This window comes from Mauremys reevesii, linkage group 3, assembly GCF_016161935.1.
Source record: "Mauremys reevesii isolate NIE-2019 linkage group 3, ASM1616193v1, whole genome shotgun sequence".
NCBI lineage: Eukaryota > Metazoa > Chordata > Testudines > Geoemydidae > Mauremys > Mauremys reevesii.
The window spans coordinates 115,331,365-115,351,215 of NC_052625.1; positions in this window are offsets into that span (position 1 = coordinate 115,331,365).

Sequence of the window (19,851 nt, forward strand, 5' to 3'; positions counted from 1 at the left end):
TGTGGAAACTTATTCAGAGCTTACTGATTTTAATAAATCTTGTTTTAAGGAATGATACTGTTGTGGGGACATTTCAAGCCATTTGGCCAACAAGAGGGGGGAAAATGCAATATCTCTAGGAGATGTGCTAAAGGGTAAAGAGTTTATGGGACCTAAAACACCTGCTCAATCTTGGCCAAAGGGCAGGGGCAGACTTGTCCTCTCCCAATGAAGTGAATTGCAAAAAGCTACACATCTTGCCTAGGGTAAAACACTAGGGAGACACCAACAGGACCAAAGATATGTGAGTTAAGGGGTGATTGGGTTGCAACCTCTGTGCTGCTTTTGACACTGTCAGTTATCCTGTCTTTCTTGAGATCTTATTCTCACTGAGTTATGAGACCATCCTCTCCTGATTACCCTCCTACATCTTTGACCATTCTTTTAGCATCTCTTGGTGGGAGTTTCTTAGGGTTCTGTCCTTGGCCTTCTGCTTTTACTTTACATACTGTCTCTGGGAAATCTCATGAACTCACGTGGTTTCAGCTTTCTTTTGTGTGTTGATGGCTTATAAATCTCTCTCCCACCCCCCTTCACCCCACTAAAGTGTCTCTTTCAATCCAATTCCATATTTCACCATTTGTCTCTCTGAAATCCGCTCTTAAATTTCTTGTCAACATCTTTAACTGAACAGGGCCAAAACAGAACTCCCTACTTCCTTCCTAAACCTTCTCCACTGGTCTATCACTGTCAACACCACCACCATCCTCCTCATCATTCAGGACTGCAATTTTTTCACTCCTTCTCACTTGCCATCCAGACCAGGCTCCAGGCTCCTTACTTCTCAATCTCTCACATCCACCTGCATAGGAGTAGCAATCCTATGAAGGCTGCTTTCCTACATATGTTGTAACCAGAAACGTGGGTTGCTGACACAGGGAAGTAGGGAGCACAGAAAGCTAGCCATAATCTCATCCTAAATGCCTATGGCAATCAAAACAAAGTATAGAGGCTGTGTTATTTTTAATACAAATAATTTGGTTCCAGAAGTTTAATCAAATTAAAAATAATCAGTTTAATCAGTGAGTGAATTTAGTGAAGGTGCTACATACCAAACACTACTACAGTTTTGTTTTGTTTGTTGTTTTCATTTGTATGTGTTTACTAAGCACATTAAAGTCACTGGCATTGCACTGGTATACAGGAGAGTAGAATTTCTCTCAACTTTTTTTTCTGGCACTTGTCTGGCATGTGCAAATGGTACTATATCTGAGACAGTGATTGGTGTATAACCTGCAAGTTATTGCATTGATTTATGTGGGCCTTTAAATTGCTAGAATGTTAAAAGAATTGTCATGACCTACATTTGCATGACCAGAGTTCCTGTCTCATAGTTTTCTGTAATTCTTACAAGATGCTGGGGATAAAAATCATGCGTGGATAAAAAGTCTATAATGATAGCAAATTATTTCCCAATATTTCATAATTCATGATTTTCAGATGCCCACTGGATAGTGATGCAAACATCATTTCTCTAAAGAAAGAACACAACAGCATTTTCTATTTGCTTCCAACAACCTTTTTAATGCAGCTGTTCTTGCTGTATCTAATATGTTTAGTTACAATAGCCATGAAATCCTCAGAATGGGTGTAGGATTTTGCAGCTTCAGCAAATTATAATTTTAGTAGCCTCTGGGAATGATAAGACTTAATCTTTATGATAGTACACAAAGCTGTTGGAGTCTAAGACTGGAAAATTCTTATGCTTGGTGAAATCTTTAGACTTTATTGATATTTTTAAATCCAGAGAAACTGAAGAGAATATCACAATTTTGGTAATACCTTAAGCATAACGGATGATTGATTATTTTACTTCACTCAAATATCTGTGATTAAAATCTGTATTTTCTAAAGGGAGTTTTGCCTGAATAAACTGTATGGGATTGGGTCGAGGAATTATATTTCTTTCTTTGTATTTATAAAATCCAACCTCCCACAGAGGTCAAAGCACATGTACAAAATGTAATGAATGCACAGAAATCCAAGTAACATGCCTTCAAAGAAGGCCATCAGACAAAATAGTGCTCTAGAAACATCCCTTACCATCACAAACACATTTCTGATTAAAGAGATGGGCTTAGAACAGAATCTTAAAATATCAGTAAACATGGGCTCTGTCAGACAAAGTGAGTTGAGCAAGTTCTAAACTCTAGTCCCATCATCAGCACCAAGATCATCCTGCTACCAGCCCTCATAATTAAAGTTAGAGGGTATTAACTCAAGTGCCTCATCTAACCATAATTGCTATGGCAGATCCTAGGGAAGGAGACAGCTTCTCAGTTCCAGAACTCAAGCATATACAGACTTGTGTTGGGTACAGCTTCTAAAAAGAACGCATCACAACTCACAACACAGCATTTCTTCCAAGACTGACTGCCTATACATTCAGTGAAACAGATGGTTATGTGTAGTTTGTCATCTGAGAATTCCCAATAATACCTTAAAATTGACATATCTTTTTTCACATTTTCTTAAGCTTTACCCATGAAGTAAAATAGAAAGTATACAAGGAATCCCAAGTATCTTATGTACCTTTATAGCACTTACTCCAATAACCAATAATAAATATAATAATAAATAATAATAATTTTAAAACCCTACCTCATAAAATAATGCATTGTATAGGCTGAAGGTGGAAGCAAAGAGGCCATCAGCCCTGCCTGGGTGAAACTGAATTCATCTGAAAGGCAATCATAGAATTCAAGACATTATGATCATATCATCTGATCTCCTGATCTGCAAGACCTGCAAGATGCAGGTCACATTTCACTCCTCCACCTCCCCCCCCATGAGCGGAAGCCCATGCTCCAGAAAACCTTGGAGGATCACCTGAAGGAAAAATTCCTGACCAAAATTCCCTGAACCCAAGAGGCCAAAACAGCTGAACCCTGACCCATCACACAAGACCCTCAGCCAAACCCGACCAAAATACCAGGTTATATCATACCATTGACCCATTGTACTATTTACCAGTGTTGCACTCATATTACCATATCATACCATTTATCTCCCCCATCTCCTCCATAAACTTATCCTATTTAATCTTAAAGTCCATAAACTTAGGTCCTTGTCCTCACTTGTTTGTTTATTGCACTCCAGCTGTTCCAGTATTGGACTCTAATTTCAAGCCTGAATTTCTGATCCTTGAATTTTCCTGACTGACAATTGATGTCCTATTTGTTCCTGTCCCTGAAATAATTCCTTCTGAAATAATTCCATTCCTCTCTCCTTATTTATCTGATCCTCTTATTCCTCTTATTGGAGTATCTCCTCTCTATCCTATTTAAAGAGGACTCTCCTCAACCCAAGTCTCCTTCTTGGGAAAACAAAAGTCCTTCCATTCATTCCTCTCATTCCTTCTTTCCTTCTCTTTCTCCTTTTTCTTTTTGGATTAACTTTTTGACCAACAAACACCAAACTCTTTGAACCAAAACTCAGCAAATATATAACGAGCTATACCTCCATATCCCACCCCTGCTTATATACTAGATGCATGACTCCTTAATCCCTAGCTTTTATGCAAGATTAGCTTTCACATTGCCGCATTAGCTTTTATCAACACATCCTCCTCTCCTCCTCTTCTCCCTCTCCCTTCTCCTCTCCAACTGGTCCTCCTTCTCTGCGTCCCAGCTTGCTTGTAGTCCTACTTCTAAAGTCATAAAAATGCATTCCCTTACACTTCTCATCCAGTTTACTCATCCTGTTTTTATTACTCACTAATATAAATCTCTCCCCTCTTATCTCCTGGAATCTCCCGATCCTCTCCCCCCAACTTGGTGTCATTGGCAATACCCCAACTCCACTTCTTGGCTCTTTCCCTCAGCAATAAATAAAAATTTGAAAAAAACCTATTGAAAAGACAAAATAAAAAAACTCAACTGGTAACCCCCCACGGACCCTCTCCAACCCCCCTCCCTCTAACCTCCTCCCTCTCCTTACACCCTCTCCCTCCTTATCCCAGATTTTTCTTTATTTCCCCTTTTTTTTTTTCCTCAGTAATTCTTATTCTAATTTGTTATTCATGTATCAAGCTTACTGAAATAAGATAGATATAGATCATCCATCATCCTTGTCTAAAAAAAAAAACCTCTTCAAAAGAAGGAGATCAGGTTGGTTGCACGATCTACCTCCTTTAAATCCATGCTGTAATCTGTCCCAGTTGCCATGACCTCATGCTCTGAACCACTCTCTCTTTTTTTTTTTTTTTTTTTTTTTACACTACTACTACTGTAGACTAAACAGGCCTATAGTTCCCCATTTTTTTTTTTTCCTTTCTGAATATAGGAACTACATTAGCTAATCTCCAGTCAGTCCAGTACAATCCCGATTTGGGATTTATTATTATTTATTGCTAACAGGCTAGCAATATCCCAGCCAATTCTTAATATTAGGGGATGAGATTTATCCGGGCCCCCCGATTTACTTCCGTTAAGCTGGTCAGTGCAGTCTGCAAATGGCTTTTTTTCTGATTCCCCTTGCATTGCAACAACCTATAGCAGGTTGCAAGAGAGTGGCCAGTGCCATATGTTTGGCATCGCATAACCAGCATCTGATTTTTTTAAAGATACATTTTAAAATATTGAAAACAAAATAGAATGTTATTCACTTGATTCTCTTGCTTATATTTTAGATTCTGCATGAGTTCATGCATCATAAGCAAATCCATGAAGTCTCACTCATACCGTGAAGTCTCACCGACTTCATTCAGTACCATAAAGTCTCATTAACTTTATACATGCCAAGTTTTACAGGGATGTATTAAAAATGGATCTGGAAAATAATGGAGACCTGAAGATGTAGTCCTTACTCTTAATCTATGGCACCATGGTCATAAACATCCTTGTAATATTGTGGATATATTTTCATTATTCACACAAACCTAGGAATTACATTTGAAGGTTTTCTGTACTATGAGTCCCTGAAAAATATAAACCAATACTTAAAAGAATGATTTTTAGTAACTTTTACAAAATGACACGTAAATCTGTTAATGAAACAGAACCATGACATGTTGCTGTGGCATACCAGGGTACACTTGCGACTAACGAGTAGCTGTGTCACCACTATCCTCTAACCTGGGGTGCCCTTTACAATGCTTTGCTGCTGTAACATCCAGTCTGGGCTGTTCACAAACAGCCTCCAGCATGCAAGTCACTCCCAGCTATGTCTCTATATGTCCTGCGGGTGGCCAGCCACACCTTGGTTCTCACCAGCCTGGGTTATGCTGCAGGATGACCCCAACACACTACCATGCTTAAATTCCCCGCCCTCCCATCCCCCAGAAATGCATGTTCTGTACTGCCCAGCCCCTTCTTGGGCAATACAAGTTTATATAGCATCTGTTATTTCTTTAATAGAAATAATATGCACACAACTTGCCACCCCAAATGGAGTTTTCCAGACACTTAAATTTAAACACACTGGATTAGATAAAATAATAAACTTGTTTTATTATTTTATAACTACAAAAGAGTGAGATTTTAAGTGAGTACAAATAGTGAGGCATAAAAGTCAGAAATGGTTACAAGAAAATAAAGTTAAAATGCTATTGCTGCCTAACTTAAACTACAGCAGATCCAAGCAAAGTTTCTCACCACATGCTTTCAGCAGTCTTTTTAGGTTTGGACCCCTTCTCCCAGAATCCAACAAATGCTTCCTTTGTCACTTCAGGTGCAACGTGATGTGCAGGGAGGGTGTGAGGTCTTGGGGTGTTTGTCCCTCCTTTCGATAGTTTCAGTCACCCTCTCAAAAAACATTTCTATCTGGCTACCAGCAGACAAAAAGTCTGTGGGGAAGGATGCCCCGTCACTTTTCCTCACCTGTGGAGTGTCCTTTGTCACCACTTTCTGCTAGATGTCTCTATTTACTGCTTAAAGAAATGCAAATTAAGCAGAGCACATTCCTTTGTTTAGGACAGACCTGTTCGCCAACTTCTGCTTGGGTAGGGTTACGGTCTGGAACATGTGTTAACACCATACAGTGGAATCTTATAGCTTCACATAAAATGTCGCCCCACACATTTTATCAGTGCAATAATTGACCAGTAAATTATGAGTTTTCGAATGATACCTTCCAAGCAGTGCTTAATTTGTGCCAGGGCTGAGCCTGGACACTTCTAGGCTTGGCACTTCATAGCCCTGGCATCTCTGCGATTGCCACATCAATTATGAAAGTAAAAAAAAACTATATTTTGCTCTGAAATGTGTTGTTCTTAAAATTCTCAACACAGTTGTATCCATCAGTGCTGTAACCAAGGTGGGGCAAGTGGGGCAGTCTCCCAGGGCACAAAGTCAGGGAGGGGCAGAAAAATGAGTCAAATAAAAAAAAATGGTAGAGGGCAGAGTCCTGCAGGGAGACTAGGATGATGCAGAGGACACAGAGGAGCCGATGACACAAGAAGCAAGGAGAGAAAACAAGATAGCCAGGCTAACTTGGCTATTTTATGGACTTACCTGGAGAAGTAAAGCACAAGGCTGGATCCAGTACCACCTCTCCCAAGCACTGCAGGTTAGTGTAAGGAAAAATCTTAAATCTTGTTTTTTTAAGTCTGGTTACATTTGTTCAGTCCATACTAAAATATAATTTGTGACATCTATTAACAATGTTCCTTAATAATATAGAAAACAGACATAGTTAACTACTTTTATTGATTTATTTAGAAGTTGTTATTGCAATGTACCATAGCTGGTTGTTAAGTACTAGCACAATATAATACTGCTGTTACTGTTATTTCAACTGAACAAAGAATAGTTGGGGAGAATGGGTGTGTGTTGGTGGGGAGGCATTACAAGAGGGCAGCGAATGAGGGAGGTGTGATGATAATATTCTGTAATAATACTGGGGAGAAAGCCAGAGCAAAGGTGGATAGGGCTGTAGCTAGAGCACATATGCAGACTTTTTTCTCTACAATTGCTTCTAATTTCTTTTTCTGCACAAGCTACTACACTTTGTATACAATATAGAATACGCAGTTGTAAACATCTAACATCAGTACGTTCAGTAGGATACGCTTTCAAATAGTGGTAATGACTGTAATGCCACCACACATTCAAAGTCATAAGTTTAAAATTAAAAATGAAAATCATTGCTTGAGCCCTGGCACACCTTTCATTATAAATTAAGCACTGCTTACAAGGCACACTTTGTACAAAGATTATTACAATGGTGGGTAGGGTACAGGGATACATTCAGTCACAGCACTATTCGTGTACAATGTGGAAAAAACAAGAGCATGTAACTAAACAAGAGACAACTTTCAGTGAAACATCTTTGTGAAACCAAATTGTTTTTTCCTCTTCTTGGCTTCGGAGGAGCAACTATATGTCCTTACAGTTAGAACTAATTATTGGACTCACTAATAAGGGTGTTGAATAGAAGCAATCATATTCCCCATAAAAAGGATCAGAGGCAGTTTTCAATGAGAGTCTCTTTTCTGGAGAGCATCATGATTTAAGTGTGATCTGACTCAAAAGCTTTTCAGAATAATGCTTGTGGGCAGTATGAATCCATGTATCTTGCCAAAGTGAAGATGCTTTACTCACTAAGAAAAACTGTAAAACCTTCAGGCATCTAACTAGTGTCCTAGAAAATAATATCAGATTAGCATATAGGAGGCTGGCAGGGCAGAGGTAAATCCAGTCATCCTTTCCATAGTGGTTTATAAATTTGAGGTTTAATAATTTCATTTTCCCCTAACAATGTGAAATAGCACATTGTCTCCCTATGAAAGACCAGCTATCAAATTCTGAAGTTAAAAAAAACAAAAACACCCCAATAAAATCTGCTCAGATCCTCTGTTGCACATAGTCTCTGCTGATAATATCTGATGGGATGAGGAGCGGGAAGGGGGACGATGAAGGAATTGATCGTGGCTCCCTGACTCCAGTCCAGTTCTATGCTGACCCAGGCTCTAGTGTAGCTTAGAACAGACTTAGAGCTGCTGTAAACAACCCTAGATGGTAATGACCCTCAGGGAGCTGTTCATGAGCTGAGAATAGCCAAGTGCTATTGTGCCCCAGTCATACTTCCTTCCACTATACCATGCCCCCTGTGCCAGGTCATTGATGTAGGGGAGAGACAACAAAGGAGCTGGCTATGCCACATGGGCAGAATTCTCAGCTTCTGAAAGCCAGCTAGGTTCTGGCTCCTTTGTGCTGCTGTAGCAGTGCAAAAGGACCAGAGGGGACTAGAGAATCAGGTCCAATATTTTTGTTCACAGAATGCAAGAATCTGCATCCAAATTCCACTTATTTTGAAAAGCAGCACAAAAGGAGGGCTTCAAGTGCTCTTATTCATGTTTTATGTAAAGTGACAAACTCTACAGTTTGGAGGCAAGAGAATAGGAACCCTGGATTAAAGGTTTTTCCCCAGTCTGGAAGGTGGAGGATTGGGTGGAAGAGATCCAGTAGAAGGGTTGAGTTTCATTTCTGCCTGAATCAGAGTTGAGGTAACTGACAGGGCTCATAGCCAAGAAGGTAAGGCTGCCATTATGGCTGTACCCAATGTGGACTTTATACAATGGGAAAGTATCTATGGTTATTTTTAGTTGTTCTGGTACTCCTTCCTCTTTTGAAGAAATTCTTATAAAAACATTATCTTGTCATCATGTGTAAATGATGTTGTATATTTTCAGTATTATGGGGTGATGTTCACCCCACCAAGGGTTATATATCAAAACTCCTGCAGCTGTTCTGCACAGTATTTTACTCTGAAGATACTCCAAAGTTCTGGTTGACTTCAGTTTGGAATGAGGATTTTGCTATTATATGCTTTGTGAGGGAGGGACTGGTAAATGTCTGGACTTTGGAACTGACTTTGTGATGTTTGGATAATACTCACACTCCATGGGGTGAATTAGCATGTGGTGTTCTTATGCAAACAATAAAAACAAAACAAAGAATGAATTAAAAGTTCATTTAAGAAAAAGAGCTTCAGTATATGACTAAAACAATGCCATAATAGCAAAAAATTTTTAGCAGAGGTACATACTTGCCAAAAATATCTACCACAGTGTAGAAACCTAGTGCTCAAAATAATCACTTGAACAGTACTCCAGAAGCTGTTACTTAGTTCAATATCTTTCATCATGGATGGTTTAAATGCAGTCTTGAGACTATGGTTAGAATGCTTAGGGGACGACACATATCAGTCGACTAAAGACATTGTGGGTCCAATTCTAGTCTCACTTATAGTACTGTAAATCAAAGATGTAATTTTCAACTTACACCAGTGTAAATGAGAGCAGAATTTGGTCTAGTAAGTACTTACAGGTGAAAAAAAATTTTTTAACAGTTTTAAAAATCAAAACTGATCCATCTTGTGAAAAACTCACCCAAACAGATCTACCGCATCCAATTGATATTTTGCCTCTGGCAACTGCAGAGCATAGGGGCTCAGTTATCAGGCTGACTTGCAACAGTCTGTGATATATATGGTTCTTTAAGGTTGTGAAAAAGAGTACTTCATATTACTGGAGACAAGTACTTATCTACTTCAAGGAGCATGACTATACCTTATGTCCTAAATGTTCATCCCATCAGTGTTAAGAGTTTTCCATTTACTTCAGTCAAACCAGCTCTAAAAAGTGCAAGCGCTAACTGCAAGACAGCTGACATATACACAGATCGAAACAGTGGCTTAGGATGTTGTGAAGCTAAACAATATAGAGAACACAATATGGCAAAGAAATTATTGGGTTGCAAATGTTTACTACTTTGCCTTCTTCAACATTTAAAGGCATTAATACTTAATACCTTTTAAATGGGAACTTACATCTGCTCTGTATGGACTTCGCCTTACATGCTTGGTCAAACTGCTTCTCTGTGTTGTGCTGAACATTTTATGCCAATATAACGTTATTTTGTTTCACCTAAGAAACAGCTCAATTTCAGTAATGTTGTATCATATATTATAGTTGTAAAGTGCTTCAGGACTAGTACACATTGAATACTGTAAAATACTTTCCACAAATATTCATTCAAATCTTTAAATAAATTTACTTCAATTTTTTTCCCAGATATCATAGTGAAAAGTTTATTGTCAGAAACATGGAAACAAGAACTTTAAGTGAATATTGGCAAATGTTTACTGGCAGCAAAGTTTACATCTACATTCCTCAAGCATTTGTCATGAAAACCTGATTCTAAGAGTTACTACATTCATTCCATAATGGAAACGAACTATAAAATACTCGGACTGGACACTTAAGTTGTGCTTAGAATACTGAAGACCTCAAGGAACGATTTGACTGTAAGATACAGAATTATTAATACATGTTAAGTACTTATCACTGACAAACTTATATATGTACTATTGTACCAGTAAAATGAAATTTGATGCCATGCTATTATAGCTACTCTTACAGTACCAACAAAATAGTTACTTTACAGAATGATTAGAGAAAGAAAGCAGGGAAGAAAACCAGCAGATTTATGGAAAATAAGAAACAAGAGTAAAAATTATTTTTAATCTTGAAGAAGAAGTCTTCTAATGTCGTCTTGTTTTACCACTCAAGGGACATATTCTGTTACATGATCTGAAAGCATCTAGTGCACCTGTTTGGGAAGCAGTAATTTGTTATTCAATAAAGGCAATTATGCAGTTTCATATGGACCACTTTCTGTAGCTTAATAGCAATCAAATCATTTCTGAACAGTTTCTTTAAGTTAATAATAGGAGCCCCTGCAAAATATATGAATGATATAATGTAAATGTGAAAAATTAAAGCTTGAAATAATTTTGTTAAATTAACATTTTAACAATTATATATTTACAGCAATGCTGAAGATATAGTATTGGTTGAATCATCCCCAGAGAACTAGTATCTAATTATTTTGTTTGGAACTTACTGAAAATTTGGTATATGTGGAAGTACAGAAAGAACTGACAGGGACTTGTAGGGGATCTTAATGCATGACAGTCTTTGTTAGCAAGAGTTAGGCTAACTGTAACCCTAATAACACGAGATTTGTAGAAGCGAGGATTGTGTGAGGTGAGTGGAAAAGAACTGTGAGAGAAGTTGGTTTTCGACCTTGTGTAGATAATACGAAATGTAGACTGGAGTCTCTTAAGTGAGAAAAACAAGATATTAGGATGACCTATGTATAAACAAAAGGCAGCTGTTGCTTATTATTGTCTGTAACAAAAGTATAAATGCTTGCTGTAAGTGTTTACCTGTTGAGAGAACTGTCTCGGAAGGGGAGACCCTATGTCCTAGTGCACTCTCTCCCTGCTGTAGTTGCTAAACAGAATAAAGTATCTGACTCTGCTGCACCCAAACAAAAAGCAAGAACTCAGTTTTTCTCTGACATATAACATGTACAACATTTTCCATCAATGCTTCAAGTAATCTATATCCCTGAAATTATACTAGAAATAGAGACTATCATGGAAAATGTACTCAAAATACCATGTACTCATACCTATAAAGATAATAAAAATCTATAATGAGATCACTACAATATACTATTGTATGTATTATTCTATATAGGTTTTTAAACACCCTCATCACCATAGTATGAGTGCCTTCCAGTAGTGTTTTAAGTGATGTCACTAACATCTGCCCTTTATGGTTAGTTCTCTCTCTAATCCTCTCCCTGAGGGAGAATTACGTGAACTCTGGAGTGTTTTGTTTTGATAGGGTTTTGTTTTGGGAGTAATTGTGTGTTGTTTTTAAATGCAATACTGCTCTGTGTTTATTTTAGAGAAGGTAGATTGAAAAAGAGCAGCTTGCACTTTTTGCGGAAGATGATGAGGTTTGTGATGGTCCTTAGGGCCTGTGGGAGTTCATTCCACAATCTCAGTTGAGCTCCTGAAAAAGCTCTGTCTCTTGCACAGACAAGCTTTACCTTTATGATAGAAAATTTCACTGACCTGTCAACCGTGGTCTTCAACTGAAAGCAGGGAGAGCATTGACCACCTCTTTAATGAGGCAATGGTATGGCTAAGACAATGGTTGGATAGTAATGGCCTCTATATTGATATCTAATGAAAAGACCAACATGTGATTAGCTGTGTGGGTTGGACCCCAGAGGACATGTGAAAGGCCTAGGAAGTAAGTGAGAAGAGTTTTGGGGCTTTTGCATCTGCAACCATGGATGTTTAAATGTTCAGGATGACAAGTCTGGGGTATTTCACCACTATCATTGACTCTATACCAATTAGCTCCTTTGAAGTCTGTGATATAGCATGGGCAGAGGGCAGCAGGAGAGTGATAGATGGGAGATATGTAAGCCCCAGGATGCTGAGAGCCTTATTCCCTGTAGAGCAGTGGTTCCCAAACTTTAACAGCCTGTGAACTCCTTTCACTAGTACATCAAGTCTTGCGAACCCCCTCTTAAAAATGAATATTTCCAGGAATTTTCTCCTGTACCTGAGTATAAATTATAAAAGCAGTGATCTTGGAAATATAAAATTTGTTTTTATAACATGCTTATTACACACTATTTATTATTAATTATTTATCATTACAGTATTTTTATTACATTATGAAAATGGCAACACTCTTCCAAGATCTCACTCAAAAGAGTTCCTCCTACACAAGCATTCGGGTGTTGAGCAGTCCAGGCAAACGGCACATGTTACAAAAAAAGCTTAAACTTGTTCTTCATAATAATTTTTAAAACAATACTAGCTGCCTATTTAATTTTAAAAACAGCAAAAAATATTCACCTCCCTTTCTGTTTCTTATAAGGAGTCTTGAAGTTTAAATCTCCTCAGTGTGATAGATATGCTTGCTGTGATCTGCTTAGCTCTTGGAAGTCCAGTGGCTCCGGGCTGCTGGCCCCATGCTGCCCGGGATCCCTAGGGACAGCTCTGTCCGCCATTAGGGAATTTTTTCCCCCAAAACCCCCCTGTAACATTTCATGAACCCCAGTTTGGGAACCACTGCTGTAGAGGGAAGAGAGGCTGCTACAGATTAATTAGAGCACCTGAAACCAATTAAGCCAATTAGAGCACCTGAAGCCAGTCACCTGATAAAACCCCCCTGCTTCAATCAGACAGTTGGAGGAGTTCTGTGGTGGGCCAGAAGACCAAGACTCTAGGTAATGGGAAACCTGGCCTGTGCAGAGCAGAGGGATTCTACAGACACAAGGGGTTGGGAGAAACTTGGCCCAAGCAGAGAGAGGGCAGGAAGCCCCACAAGCTGAAGGGCCGGAGAGGGAAGTAGCCCAGGTGAAGGAATCGCTAGTTCAAGTGGTTTACCGCTATCCCTAGGGCCCCTGGGCTGGGACCTGGAGTAGAGGGCGGGCCCAGGTCCCTCCCTCTCCATTCCCCTTTTCTGGGACACTAGTGGGACAGCTGATACCCCAGTTCAGGGGTGAGAAACAGCGCCCTGAACCACCACAAGAGGAGAAAACGCAGGACCCATCCTAACAGTGCCGGCAATTGCCACAGAGTCCTTTAGTTTTTGCTTGTCTATATGTCAGCACAAAAATCAGTTAGCTTTTGCTTGGTTTCTATTAGTAGATGAATGAATTAAAAAACCTGTCTTATCTGACACACCTCTTTTGGATTTGAAACCAAACCCCAACCTACTGCTGAATACTTAAAACATTTTATAAACATATTGTTTCTTTTTTTCAGCTCACTAGTGGTGGAAAATGCATTTTTATCCTTGATCCAATCTTAGCAGCTACAACATTCAAAGCCAAGAATATTTTTTTTAAATCAGGACTCCTGACTTCAGAATTAAGCAATTTTTGTCATGTCCCCCCCTACAAAAATACACTTCTGTATCCCAGAAAACAGTTGATCATCTAAAAGCTGTGCCTGCCAGAACTCCTACTGCTATGTTCGTAAACTGAATAGCACTTATAAAAGAGCTTTAAAAATAAGTAGAGAGAGATACTTTACCTTCTCTGAACTTGCTTAAGCAATTTTCCTCAAAATTACTTTTGTTTTGTTTTGAACTGGCAAGTTACTTTTTCTGGCATCATCAAGACATTAGCTTCCCACTGAAATCAACCGAAGTTTGGGGGCAAAACTCGCACAACCCCATAGAGGTTTAATACTAGATATATTTAGAGTATTTTGTAGAAATCAATCAATTGACTCACTGCTCCATCTTTGGGCTGATAAAGTGCTACTTCCATTCTAGTTTTTCTGCTCTTGAAAAATGAGACATTTCAATTCTAAACACTCATTTTTCCTAAAAATCTTTAAGAGCAAACAAGTTTTAACAACTTAAAAAAAATACTTCCCTCTTAATCAGGTGTCCCTTACTTGATTTCTGTGATGTCTCAACCTTATTGATTCTATAGTTGTCTTTAGAGTCTTCCAAGATAAACAGGGTAGACAAAATCTTGATTTTCTAATGTAAAACAGCATGCCAGGGAAAACAAATTGTTCAAGCCTTCTTTCCATAAAAAGCAGGATTTGCCCCTTTCCCCTTAAAGTTCTACAAACCTAGTATTTTTATTGAATTAATTTATTTATTTTTGGAAGGGGAGGGGTGGTGCAGAGCAATGGAAGACAGACAGAAGTGTGACATAGGGAAAAGCAAAAAATCCAAGGACGCTCATGTGCCTGATTGTCTACCGAAAGGCTAAGGAAAGACTGAACAAGGGGGGCGGGGGGGGAAGCCAGTGTGTTTTGACATATTGCTTTATATCCTCAAAAGTGCAGCGCTCCAAGAGCTCACTTGTCTCTGGTGCTCATTAGCAATGGACCTTTCATGCTGATGAGGTAATTCCCTTAACACACTATAAACCGTAGGATATCCTCCTCTCTCCGTTTCATGTTTTGACATTGGAAAAGGTCAGGAAAGTGTTTCGTATAGCGCTAGGCACTGCTTAAAAGGTGTGTGTGGGGGGGAAGAGAAATCAGAAAAATATAGACCCAAATAACCTTTTATCTAGGTTTCCTAGTACAGTCTAAGAAACCTAAACAAAAAAAAGCATTACAACACAAATAAATGTAGTCCAAAATAATTTTGTCCACAGAAATTGATAGCAGCTTCTAAGATTTTCAATAAAATGCAGAGTAAATAGTTGACTATATGGATCTAATCCTCACGTGAACTTTGCTTACAGTAGGTTCAGGGTGTACATCAAATAGTTACATCACAACAATAATTTATTTTGAATGTTAAACTACTGCTCTACACACATGACTTATTAAAAGTATACTTCCTGCATAACAGAGGCATGTAAAAATTAAATTGTCAGAAATAAAGGTATTTTGTTGCACAACTTATGCCTCAAATATGATCTACATTTCTTTAAAAGAGGAATTCAGACAAGAATTAAAATTAATCAAACTGCAAATATTACACATGATCGTTTTAATAAATGCATGTACACATAATTTGCAAGAGAACAATTTATTATTTCAAGTTTCCTAATTTGTGTTGTTGTTTTGTTTAACAACATTTTCATGTCAATTGCATTTATTCAACACAAATTGCAACTGCTACAACTGGGACTTTGTAAATTTCATGTCAGTTACTTAATCCTCTCTTTTGTAATAGAAAAGAGAAAATTGCCTCAGTGGAACACACATGCTCCAGCCAAAAAGCATTTTGGGATCATTTTTGTAATGTATTATCTTTACATGAAAACTGAGGCTATTTTCTTCTCTCAAGAAGAGGACAGATCAACATTTTTTGTGAAGACATATGCAGGAGGCAGCTAGAAAGGCAAAGAAACCTAACAAGGTTCACCTTCAGAGTTCCTGGCAAATTGTCCTCTCAAGGAGAGGGTGGGGTGGGGAGAGAAGTGTCTAGGGGTCATGGACTGGGGATCGGACAAGTTCTGACCCAGATGGATTCATGGGGAAAAAAGACAACCAGGTCTGCTGAACCACATGGATGGTTCCTGTCTCCACTCTGCTCTGCTACCCCATGTCTCCCCTAGCAGCATGGCTCCTGCTGAAGCTTTGCTACTGTTTAGGTCCCACAGCAGCTGTTCAAGAGCAGTCATGGTGGGGAACCCACAAGGGAATGCAAATACAAACTATCAAAAGTGACTTGCAAAGGATTTATTTTAAAATTGGGGAGGTGTCCACTTTTTGCTACTACAGCCTGACAGATGGTGGGGGTGTAAATGTTTTTCCTGCACCTTTCCCCTTAGGAATGGCAGGAATGTCAAGTCTAGTTAATCTTCCTTGGGTTTGCTGGAGGACTTTGGGGGCAGGGAGAAGGGACGGGGAGGGAGGAAATAAGGATGGGTGGTGGGGTACTGAACCTTTAACAAAAACATACTTTCCCCCAAAATGTCCATTAGTCACCGGAGTTAAACAAATGCTAATAAAAACACTCAACTGTTCAGTTTTCAGTCCTATTTTGATATTTTTAATTCACTGCTCCTGCAGTCAACAGAGTGCTCCAATGGGACTTCTATGATAGACAAGAACTGAATCTCATATTTAAAAACCTTTTTTTCTACTTTAATTATATAAGCCAAATCCTATCAACCTTCTTTATACATGTTACACAAGCAAAAAGGTGAATTTCTACCCCTATTTTCATGCTACCATTAACTTCCCAAACAATTTCCATTTGATGAAATGCTGTAAGTCGCCAGGAACAGTACCATAGAAGCAAATCGTCCCCTGCTCCTCCAGAAGCCCCAGGGAACCCTTTCCAAGCAAATGCCAGTGCAGAGATTTCTTTGGAGGAGAAGGTAGTCTCCCTCCCCAACCCTCATGAGAAAGAGCACATAGGCAGAGGGGAGGGTTTTCTTTCCATGCAGGGATGTCCAGAGGACGATTCAGGCCAAGACTAGCACATTTGTTATGGAGAATTTCAAAGTAATTAAATGTCCACTATACCCCAATAAAGAAGCCTTGGAATAATAGTAAAGAAAGATGCTTTCTTCCCGTTCCAGGAAAAGCTCACAAAGGATCTATTTTAACACCATAGTCACAAAAATAATACATTAAATGTGAAACTACTTTGCCTGCATTTGTTCTATGCATTTAATCTTTCTTATACCCTAGATTCTTGGATACAACTGCATTGCCAATAACTTGTTAAAGGAATAAGAACTGTGCAGCATAAGGCACAACAGGGAATGAATTATAGTATATTAATAATTCAGGGCTAGTGTGTTTTTAGGCACAAGACTCAAGTCATAGTGCCATCAACTCTTTAATTAGGCCAATAATACATTATAAATCATTCTCCCATATCTTAGAGACATTTTTATTAAATATAGCCAGGGCTGCAGTTAAGCTTTTAAAAAATACTTTTCATTATATCTCATTTTATGTTATCCTAACTTGTTTATGATGTTTATTCCATATATACACACACAGACATGATACACACATCTATACTAATATAAAATGTACCATATTAAATACAGCAAAAACTTTTCAATAGTCACCTTTTGGGCTGAAATGTTCCATGCTTGGTGTCTGCCTGAAGGCAAGTGTCTTTGGAAAGTACAAGCAAATTCTCTTTAGTCTTTTTTAAATAAGGGAGAGCAAAACTGGCCTGGATAAAATATTGTATATTACAGTATTGCCGCCTCTCTCGATTTTTTCATGTGTGATGGGATTTCAGAAGGACTGGCAATGATCTAGCAATGATGCGAGAACCTCCAGCTCCCTCACAAAGTTCAGTCCTGCTAGAAGCCAGCAGAGTTTTCCCCCCTCTACTTACCATTCTCACAGGAAGGGAGGGAACAAAGACCCTGGCAGCCCAGCCCTGCTCCCACCTCCTCCCTCCCCTCCTGAAAGAACTATAGGTAGGCTGGTGACTCTGCCCCTTCCCCATGCAGCATCCAGCCTGGGAAGGAGAAGGGAATCTTGCTGCAGTCACCCCATGCCAAGGAGGAGGTTGAAGATCTCCAGGAGCAGCATAGGTGAGACTGGGGTGGAGGGCTGAACTGATGGGGGAGTGAGATCTCCTTTAGAAGGGGACAAAATCACCTTACCCAATCTGTTTGCAAGACTGGCCACACGTATTGTCACACATGCATGCAAACACTGGGAATGGCAGGGGGGAGGTCAAAAATTAAAGTTAGTTAATACTCATTATACGTCTGCAAACCACCGGTGAAGTAGACTTTTCTCCCGAACAAGTCCACCTTTTTCGCTTCCTGATTTTTAGGGGAGGGTCCCTGAGACCCCTGATGCTCTCTTTGGTTTGCAGCATCCACCACCAAAGAGTCGGGTGGAGGATGAGAATAGAGATGCTCATATCTGCTTGAGGGAATGAAATAGTGTCTCATTTCTCTTCGCTGTAGGGGGCAAAGAGGCCAGCATCTGCCACAAAGTTTTTGTGGTCTCAGTTATAGTTTTGTTGAGTGGCAGCACAGTGTGCAAGGGCCCAGAGGGGGCGAGGATGTCCACCATGGGATCAGCATCCTCTACAGCTTCTCTGCCTGGATCCCCAGATTCTGGGCTATCCTTCACAACAACTTTGCAGGACCCTGCTATCCTCCAACGCAGGGCCCATTGAAGTGCCCACAACGGCCTTCATCTGAGGAGGAGAGCACCAGCACATGGCCTTGGTCACTTAGCTCAATCCCAAGAGGGTCACGTTGTTTGTTGGGCTGCTTTAACACCAGCGCTGGGGTGGTTGCCAGTGCAGAGGCCTGAGCAGCAGGTATGGGCAGCATCTCCGGTGCCAGCTGCTGCAGGGGGCAAAAGATGTTGACACAATCAACGCCAACCTGGATCTCGACACTTGGCTCTGGGCTTGATGATAGGCCCAGGGAGTCCAAAAGGGCCACTGAGCTGGTGGTTGCCTTTGAGGTGGCCACAGCACCAGAGGAGACCGGCAGTGTCGCTGAGATCTAGACCGTCTGCTGCTGGACCTGACTGATAGAGACCTCAGAGTCTGAGGCTGAGTCCTGAAAACGAAGACTATGGAGCAGTAGTACTGGGTGGTGCCAATGAGTGGTGCTGGGCCTCTGGGTGTAGTAAGTACAGGCCCTGATAAAGGCCCAGTATGAGGCCTGAGGCCTGAACTAAAGTAATAGACAAGACCTTGCTAACATAAAGCAAAGTTAAGCTGTGAGCCAGAGGTAGGCCCTGCTCACAGAAGCTGGCACGGAAAGGGCTGATGCTGCATTCACCTAGCATAAACACAGCACTAGAACACCCTATACTGAAACATTCCCTAGATAACAGAAGGACAGGCCGACCCATCCCAATGACAGGGGCAAAAGGGTAAAATGATGGATAGAGTTGTTTTGATCGAACCAACATGTACAAGGTAGAAGGCGGTGCCTTAATACGTAGAAGGGTTGTAACTTGAGAGGTTGTCGTCAGGTGTGATGTGTAACTTGTTTGTATCTGTGTATAAGAATGCATCCTGGGAGGTGCCTTTGTCCGGCCGTAGGGGAGTGGAAAGTCCCGCCACTAAGCCGGGTCCTTGCCAAGAGGCACTCTCTAGACTAAGTAATCGGGACCCTGCAAACCTAGCCCGATGTGGCTTTGCATCTTACTGGACTCTGTGGTCATTGGGGATTCTCGTCGGGTCTGCTGTGTCAGCTTCTGCAGAGCTGGGGCAGCACACAGAGGGACTCACAAGTGATATCAACAAGGAGACAGCAGAGCACCACGGTACCGCTCTGACAACACTGGTGACCCCGACCGCTGATCTGGTGAGTAAGCGAGCCTGCCGTGGTAAGAATCGCAATCCAACATGGCAGTAAACCTCGAGCTAGGAACCCCTTATCCCTCCCTTTTAATCCCCACGAGTTTGATAACTCCTGGACCCGCTGGATTGCCAGTAAAGGGGTCCTTATGAATTTAAAAAGAGAGTGGGAAACATGGACTGGCATATGGTACAGACCGAGACTCTGAGAAATAGTAATAAAAGTAAAAAAGCAGTGAAATGGCTTAAACAGCATGCTGGCA